The sequence below is a fragment of the Triticum aestivum genome, chromosome 7B (genome assembly GCF_018294505.1).
Source record: "Triticum aestivum cultivar Chinese Spring chromosome 7B, IWGSC CS RefSeq v2.1, whole genome shotgun sequence".
NCBI classification, from domain to species: domain Eukaryota; kingdom Viridiplantae; phylum Streptophyta; class Magnoliopsida; order Poales; family Poaceae; genus Triticum; species Triticum aestivum.
Window position 1 is genome coordinate 75,779,475 of NC_057813.1, and position 9,659 is coordinate 75,789,133.

Below are 9,659 nucleotides of genomic sequence, written 5' to 3' on the forward strand. Positions count from 1 at the left end.
TCACTAGCTAGGATACCGTTAAAATCCCCCACGCATAACCATGGCCGTCCCGCTTGATGTTGTTGTCCGAGAACCCTCAACATCCTTCATGTCTCCACCTTCCTCTCCGCCACTGACTCCCCGTACACCCCAGTAAGCCGCCACACCATTCCACTTTCTTCCGTCACATCTACATCGATATGCCTCCGCCCATAAGAACTCAGCCCTACCTTCACTCCCCTCCTCCAAAACATCGCCAGTCCACGACTCCTCCCATCCGCATTCCATGCATTCATGTTTGCTAGGCCCAAAAGCCACCTGAACCGCTCCAACTCCTTCACTGTCATTTTAGTTTCTGCTAGGAACAAATGTCGGGCTCCTCCTTCCTCCCCATATCTAGGAGGCTTCGAACTGTCGGGCCATTCCCGAGGCCCCGGCAGTTCCAGTTTATTATTTTCATTGTGCCCGACGAGGCTACTCTTGCAGCCCGGCCGATGTGCTATTTTTGTTAACCAGCTCCTGCTTCTCAACACACTCCTGCTTCTCCTCTACCTCCATATCTACCTTCCCTTTCTTGCCCTCCTTTTCCTCTGTATCCTCTCCCCTTCCTCGCTTTCCTCCCAGCTCAATGTTACCAGCCTTAGCCACCCCCGCGTCTCTGTCTTCTCGCCTCACCCTCTTAAACTTCCTACTTTGCTTGTTGTGGCCATCTTGCTGTTTCTCTTTCACCTTATCAGCTCGCGCCTGCATCACCTTCTGCTTCTCCAGCTGCATACCTACAGCTCCGCCCTTTACACCACTTGCTTCCTCCTCCGCTTTCTCCAGGCCCCTACTGTCATCGCCCAACAGAAGCTGTCGCGGGGTGCCTCCCTTCTCATTAGTCTTGCTTTTCGAAGGACTAGTGACCTCCTCATCTCCTTTTTCTTCCTCGCTTAGAACCCTCCTGCCAGAGCCATGTGTTCCTTCCTTGCGCCACGATAGACTATCGCTGCCACTACCTGACCGTCCGGTCGATCGGCTGAACCCAAAACTCCTGGTGCCTCCTGTTACGTCTCCAACGTATCTATAATTTTTTATTGCTCTATGCTACTTTATCTACTGTTTTGGACTATATTGGGCTTTATTTTCCACTTTTATATTATTTTTGGGACTAACCTATTAACCGGAGGCCCAGCCCAGAATTGCTCTCTTTTTTCCTATTTCAGTGTTTCGAAGAAACAAAATATCAAACGGAGTCCAAACAGAATGAAACCTTCGGAAACGTGATTTTCTCACCGAACGTGATCCAGGAGACTTGGACCCTACTCCAAGAAGTGCCATAGGCGGTCACGAGGGTGGAGGGTGCGCCCCCTGGGCGCGCCCCCCTACCTCGTGGGCCCCCTGTTGCTCCACCGACGTACTCCTTCCTCCTATATATACCTACGTATCCCCAAATGATCAGAACAGGGAGCCAAAAACCTAATTCTACCGTTGCAACCTTCTGTATCCACGAGATCCCATCTTGGGGCCTGTTTCGGAGCTCCGCCGGAGGGGGCATCTATCACGGAGGGCTTCTACATCAACACCATAGCCCCTCCGATGAAGTGTGAGTAGTTTACTTCAGACCTTCGGGTCCATAGCTAGTAGCTAGATGGCTTCTTCTCTCTTTTTGGATCTCAATACAATGTTCTCCCCCTCTCTCGTGGAGATCTATTCGATGCAATCTTCTTTTTGCGGTGTGTTTGTTGAGACCGATGAATTGTGGGTTTATGATCCAGTATTATCTATGGAAAATATTTGAATCTTCTCTGAATTCTTTTATGTATGATTGAGTTATCTTTGCAAGTCTCTTCAAATTATCCTTTTTGGTTTGGCCAACTAGATTGGTAGTTCTTGCAATGGGAGAAATGCTTAGCTTTGGGTTCAATCTTGCGGTGTCCTTTCCCAGTGACAGCAGGGGTAGCAAGGCACGCATTGTATTGTTGCCATCAAGGATAACAAGATGGGGTTTTTATCATATTGCATGAATTTATCCCTCTACATCATGTCATCTTGCTTAAGGCGTTACTCTGTTTTTTAACTTAATACTCTAGATGCATGTTGGATAGCGGTCGATGAGTGGAGTAATAGTAGTAGATGCAGAATCGTTTCGATCTACTTGTCTCGGACGTGATGCCTATATACATGATCATTGCCTAGATATGTTCATAACTATGCTCAATTCTGTCAATTGCTCAACAGTAATTTGTTCACCCACCGTAGAATATCTATGCTCTTGAGAGAAGCCACTAGTGAAACCTATGGCCCCCGGGTCTATTCTCATCATATCAATCTCTATCGCTTTATTACTTGCTTTGTTTTTACTTTGCCTTTTACTTTTCATTTTGCATCTATCTATCAAAAATACCAAAAATATTATTTATCATCTCTATCAGATCTCACCCTCGTAAGTGACCGTGAAGGGATTGACAACCCCTAATCGCGTTGGTTGCGAGTATCTATTGTTTTGTGTAGGTATGAGGGACTTGTGCGTGGTCTCCTACTGGATTGATACCTTGGTTCTCAAAAACTGAGGGAAATACTTACGCTACTTTGCTACATCATCCTCTCCTCTTCGGGGAAATCCAACGCAATGCTCAAGAGGTAGCAAGAAGAATTTTTGGCGCCGTTGCCGGGGAGGCTCACGCAAGCAAGTCAACCATACCAAGTATCCATCGCAATCCATATCTCTCACATTAGATTATTTGCCATTTGCCTCTTGTTTTCCTCTCCCCCACTTCACCCTTGCCATTTTATTCGCCCTCTCTTTCCCAATCTCCTCCTCTCTTTCCCGTTTGCCCTTTTCCCGTTGCCTTTCTGTTTGCTCGTGTGTCTGTTTGCTTGCTTGTCGCGATGGCTCTACCTAGATTTGGTGATCTTCACCTTAAAAGGCTAGAGGAGATCAAAAGTAATGTCAGAAAGTTTATGGTTTTGCAATTTGAGCATAATAATTTCTTTAGAAACGAGCTTAAGGAACAAAAAAGTTTTATGAGTTATATGAATAAAGAACTCGGTGGTATGTCTAAAGAATTTGATGGCATAAGAGCCCAAATTGCTCGTCTTGAAAAGATGACCGCTGAAATTTTGGATATGCAAGCTACCTTAGTCAATAAGATGGCCGCTAAACCGAATTCCTACGAAAATCAAGATGAAGATCTTAAAGTTATTGATGTGTCCCCCATTAAACCTTTGTTTTGCAATATGAATCTTGATGAAACTGAATATGATCTTCCTTTACCTAGAAGGCGTTCTAAGAATTCGGAGTTTCTAGATCTTGATGATGAAATTGATGAAAGTGAGATTGAAAGAAATAAAAACCAAGATGTTGCTAAACCCACTATTTTGGATCTCAAGGAATTTAATTATGAAAATTGCTATTTGATTGGTTGTATTTCCTTGTTGCAATCCGTGCTAGATTCTCCTCATGCTTATAGTCAAAATAAGGCCTTTACCGAACACATCGTTGATGCCTTGATGCAATCTTATGAAGAACAACTTGAGTTGAAAGTTTCTATCCCTAGAAAACTCTATGACGAGTGGGAACCTACTATTAAAATTAAAATTAAAGATTATGAGTTTCATGCTTTGTGTGATTTGGGTGCTAGTGTCTCTACTATTCCCAAAGCTTTGTGTGATTTGCTAGATTTCCGTGATTTTGATGATTGCTCTCTAAACTTGCATCTTGCGGATTCCACTATTAAAAAGCCTATGGGAATAATTAATGATGTTCTTATTGTTGCAAATAGGAATTATGTGCCTGTAGATTTTATCGTTCTTGATATAGATTGCAATCCTTCATGTCCTATTATTCTTGGTAGACCCTTCCTTAGAACGATTGGTGCCATTATTGATATGAAGGAAGGGAATATTAGATTCCAATTTCCCTTAAAAAGGGCATGGAACACTTCCCTAGAAAGAAAAGAAAATTACCATATGAATCTATCATCAGAGCCACTTATGGATTGCCTACCAAAGATGGCAATACCTAGATCTATCCTTGCTTTTATGCCCAGCTAGGGGCGTTAAACGATAGCGCTTGTTGGGAGGCAACCCAATTTTATTTTGTGTTTTTTGTTTTTGCTTCTGTTTAGGAATAAATAATCCATCTAGATTCTGTTTGGATGTGGTTTCGTCTTTTAATTAGTGTTTGTGCCAAGTAGAACCTATAGGATAACCTACGATGATAGTTGATTTGATTCTGCTGAAAAACAGAAACTTTGCTCGCACGAATATAATTTTGTTAAATCACAGAAACGTGATTTTGCGTTGATTCTTTTTGCTTCTGTTCAATAAACAAATTGTCCAGGACTTCCTATTTTGTAGAAATTTTAGAGTTCCAGAAGTTTGCGTTAGTTACAGATTGCTACAAACGGTTCTGTTTTTGACAGATTTTGTTTTACGTGTGTTGTTTGCTTATTTTGATGATTCTATGGCTAGTAAAATAGTTTATAATCCATAGAGAAGTTGGAATACAGTAGGTTTAACACCAATATAAATAAAGAATGAGTTCATTATAGTACCTTAAGTAGTTCTTTGTTTTCTTTCTCTAACGGAGCTCACGAGATTTCTGTTGAGTTTTGTGTTGTGAAGTTTTCATGTTTTGGGTGCATTCTTTTGATGGATTATGGAACAAGGAGTGGCAAGAGCCTAAGCTTGGGGATGCCCATGGCACCCCCAAGATAATCCAAGGACACCAAAAATTCAAAGCTTGGGGATGCCCCGGAAGGCATCCCCTCTTTTGTCCACTTCCATCGGTAATTTACTTGGAGCTATATTTTTATTCACCACATGATATGTGTTTTGCTTGGAGCGTCTTGTATTATTTGTGTCTTTGCTTATTAGTCTACCACAATCATCCTTGTTGTACACACCTTTTGAGAGAGCCATACATGAATTGTAATTTGTTAGAATACTCTATGTGCTTCACTTATATCTTTTGAGCTTGATAGTTTTGCTCATAGTACTTCACTTATATCTTTTGAGCATGATATTTTTTGCTCTAGTGCTTCACTTATATCTTTTAGAGCACGGTGGTGGATTTGTTTTAAAGAAACTATTGATCTCTCATGCTTCACTTAGATTATTTTGAGAGTCGTTAATAGCATGGTAATTTGCTTAATGTTAATATACTTGGTATTCAAGATATGTGAAACTTTCTTTTGAGTGAATTGAATACTAAGATAAGTTTGATGCTTGATAATTGTTTTGAGATATGGAGGTGATAATATAAAAGTCGTGCTAGTTGGGTGATTATGAATTTGAGAAATGCTTGTGTTGAAGTTTGCAAGTCCCGTAGCATGCACGTATGGTTAAAGTTGTGTAACAAATTTGAAACATGAAGTGTACCTGGCTTGTGCATCCTTATGAGTGGCGGTCGGGGACGAGCGATGGTCTTTTTCTACCAATCTATCCCCCTAGGAGCATGCGCATAGTACTTGATTTTTGATGACTTATAAATTTTTGCAATAAGTATATGAGTTCTTTTGACTAATGTTGAGTCCATGGATTATACGCACTCTCACCTTTCCGCCTTTGCTAGCCTCTTCGGTACCGTGCATTGCCCTTTCTCACCTTGAGAGTTGGTGCAAACTTCAACGGTGCATCCAAACCCCGTGATATTATACGCTCTATCACACATAAACCTCCTTATATCTTCCTCAAAATAGCCACCATACCTACCTATCATGGCATTTCCATAGCCATTCCGAGATATATTGCCATGCAACTTCCACCATCATCATCATGACATACATTACTTTTGTCATATTGCCATTGCATGATCATGTAGTTGACATCGTATTTGTGGCAAAGCCACCATGCATTATTTTTCATACATGTCACTCTTGATTCATTGCACCATCCCGGTACACTGCCGGAGGCATTCATATAGAGTCATATCTTGTTCTAAGTTTCGAGTTGTAATCCTTATGTTGTAAACAATAGAAGTGTGATGATCATCATTATTAGAGCATTGCCCAAAAAGAAAAAAGAAGAAGAAAGGCCAAAAGAAAAAAAGAAAGGCCCAAAAAAAAGAAAAAAAAAGGAAAAGAAAAAAGGGCAATGCTACTATCTCTTTTTCCACACTTGTGCTCCAAAGTAGCACCTTGTTCCTCATGTAGTGAGTCTCATAAATTGTGCTTCAAAGTAGCACCTTGTTCTTCATGTAGTGAGTCTCATAAAGTTGTCCTTTTTATACTAGTGGGAATTTTTCATTATAGAACTTGGCTTGTATATTCCTACGATGGGCTTCCTCAAATGCCCTAGGTCTTCATGAGCAAGCAAGTTGGATGCACACCCACTAGCTCTTCTTTTGTTGAGCATTCATAGCTCTAGTGCATCTGTTGCATGGCAATCCCTACTCCTCATGTTGACATCAATTGATGGGCATCTCCATAGCCCGTTGATTAGCCTCGTCAATGTGAGACTTTCTCCTTTTTTGTCTTCTCCACACAATCCCCATCATCATATTCTATTCCACCCATAGTGCTATATCCATGGCTCACGCTCATGTATTGCGTGAAGGTTGAAAAAGTTTGAGATTATTTAAGTATGAAACAATTGCTTGGCTTGTCATCGGGGGTATAGAAGTTGGGAGCATCTTTGTGTGATGAAAATGAAGCATAGCCTAACTATATGATTTTGTAGGGATGAACTTTCTTTTGCCATGTTATTTTGAGAAGACATGATTGCTTCGATTAGTATGCTTGAAGTATTATTATTTTCTTATGTCAATATGAACTTTTGTCTTGAATCTTTCGGATCTGAATATTCATATCACAATTAAGAAGATTTACATTGAAATTATGCCAAAGTATCACTCCGCATCATTTTTTTATCATTTACCTACTCAAGGACGAGCAGGAATTAAGCTTGGGGATGCCTGATACGTCTCCAACGTATCTATAATTTTTGATTGCTCCATGCTACTTTATCTACTGTTTTGGACTATATTGGGCTTTATTTTCCACTTTTATATTATTTTTGGGACTAACCTATTAACCGGAGGCCCAGCCCAGAATTGATGTTTTTTGCCTATTTCAGTGTTTCGAAGAAACAGAATATCAAACGGAGTCCAAACGGAATGAAACCTTCGGGAACGTGATTTTCTCACCGAACGTGATCCAGGAGACTTGGACCCTACTCCAAGAAGTGCCAGAGGCGGTCACGAGGGTGGAGGGCGCGCCCCCTACCTCGTGGGCCCCCTATTGCTCCACCGACGTACTCCTTCCTCCTATATATACCTACGTATCCCCGAACGATCAGAACAGGTAGCCAAAAACCTAATTCCACCGCCACAACCTTCTGTATCCACGAGATCCCATCTTGGGGCCTGTTCCGGAGCTCCGCCGGAGGGGGCATCTACCACGGAGGGCTTCTACATCAACACCATAGCCCCTCCGATGAAGTGTGAGTAGTTTACTTCAGACCTTCGGGTCCATAGCTAGTAGCTAGATGGCTTCTTCTCTCTTTTTGGATCTCAATACAATGTTCTCCCCCTCTCTCGTGGAGATCTATTCGATGTAATCTTCTTTTTGCGGTGTGTTTGTTGAGACCGATGAATTGTGGGTTTATGATCCAGTATTATCTATGTAAAATATTTGAATCTTCTCTGAATTCTTTTATGTATGATTGAGTTATCTTTGCAAGTCTCTTCGAATTATCCTTTTTGGTTTGGCCAACTAGATTGGTAGTTCTTGCAATGGGAGAAGTACTTAGCTTTGGGTTCAATCTTGCGGTGTCCTTTCCCAGTGACAGCAGGGGCAGCAAGGCACATATTGTATTGTTGCCATCGAGGATAACAAGATGGGGTTTTTATCATATTGCATGAATTTATCCCTCTACATCATGTCATCTTGCTTAAGGCGTTACTCTGTTTTTAACTTAATACTCTAGATGCATGCTGGATAGCGGTCGATGAGTGGAGTAATAGTAGTAGATGCAGAATCATTTCGATCTACTTGTCTAGGACGTGATGCCTATATACATGATCATTGCCTAGATATGCTCATAACTATGCTCAATTCTGTCAATTGCTCAACAGTAATTTGTTCACCCACCGTAGAATATCTATGCTCTTGAGAGAAGCCACTAGTGAAACCTATGGCCCCCGGGTCTATGCTCATCATATCAATCTCTATCGCTTTATTACTTGCTTTGTTTTTACTTTGCCTTTTACTTTTCACTTTGCATCTATCTATCAAAAATACCAAAAATATTATTTATCATCTCTATCAGATCTCACCCTCGTAAGTGACCGTGAAGGGATTGACAACCCCTAATCGCGTTGGTTGTGAGTAGCTATCGTTTTGTGTAGTTACGAGGGACTTGTGCGTGGTATCCTACTGGATTGATACCTTGGTTCTCAAAAACTGAGGGAAATACTTACGCTACTTTGCTGCATCATCCTCTCCTCTTCGGGGAAATCCAATGTAGTGCTCAAGAGGTAGCAAGAAGAATTTCTGGCTCCGTTGCCGGGGAGGCTCACGCAAGCAAGTCAACCATACCAAGTACCCATAGCAATCCCTTCCTTCCCTTTCCTCTTATTCAGCAAGAAGTGTGACAGCTCGTATGCAATAAGCACATTATCTGTGATAAGCCACCCCTGCACAAATGCACTTTGGTTCTCTGAAATAATATTTGGGAGGACTATCTTGAGTCTGTTAGCTATCACCTTTGACACAAGCTTGTAGATAACATTGCAAAGACTGATCGGGCGTAGATCCTTGATACGACTCGGGCTCTTTACCTTCGGAATGAGCACCACCACCGTGTCATTCCACCCTTCTGGTAACGGCCCTCCATTCAGGACACTAAGAACCTCGCTCACAACCTTATCACCCATGAAATCCCAGTGCCGTTTATACACAACTGAGGGCATTCCGTCTGGTCCCGGCACTTTGAGGTCACCAATGTGGTCAAGGGCCGCCTTCATCTCCTCCCGTGTAAACTCAGCATCCAAAATGGCATGCATGGGCTCTGTGACTCGGGGTTCGACCTTAGCAATCAGCTTATCTAGTCGGTTGCCCATGTTGGACGTAAAAAGCTCCTGAAAAAATGAACATACATAGTTAGAGAGCTCCTCCCCTTCCTTCACCACCGATCCATCCTCCTTCTTCAACTCCTTGATTCTATTCATCTTCTTCCTGGCCGAGGCGAACGCCATGAAATACCGCGTGTTCCTATTGCCGTCCTTCAACCAAGAAACCCTGGAATATTGTTTTGCTTTGTGTTTTTCTTCTCCTCCAAGTCTTCCACCACACACCTCAGTGCTGCCTCCTCTTTTATTTTCTCCTCACTAATAGGGGCACGCATACACACTTCCAGATCACTTCTGGCCGTCTTCAATCTACCTTCAAGTTCGCCCACTACATCTCTCTTCCACCTCCGTAATGATCCCACAATTGTTTGCATTCCGTGGCTCACATCCCCCCCCACCCGTGGTGCCCACCTCCCATGCTGCCTTCACCACCTCCCTGCACCCCTCCTCCTATAACCACCAAGCCTGAAACCGGAAACTTCTATCACCCTTAAACACACTGCGGGCACTTCCTTCCGTACATACGATCACCGGCCGATGGTCCGAGTGCCTCGGGTTCCCATTGAGCACTGAAAATTCTGGGAAGGCCTCGCACAATGTGCATTCGCTGTTGCACGATCCAATC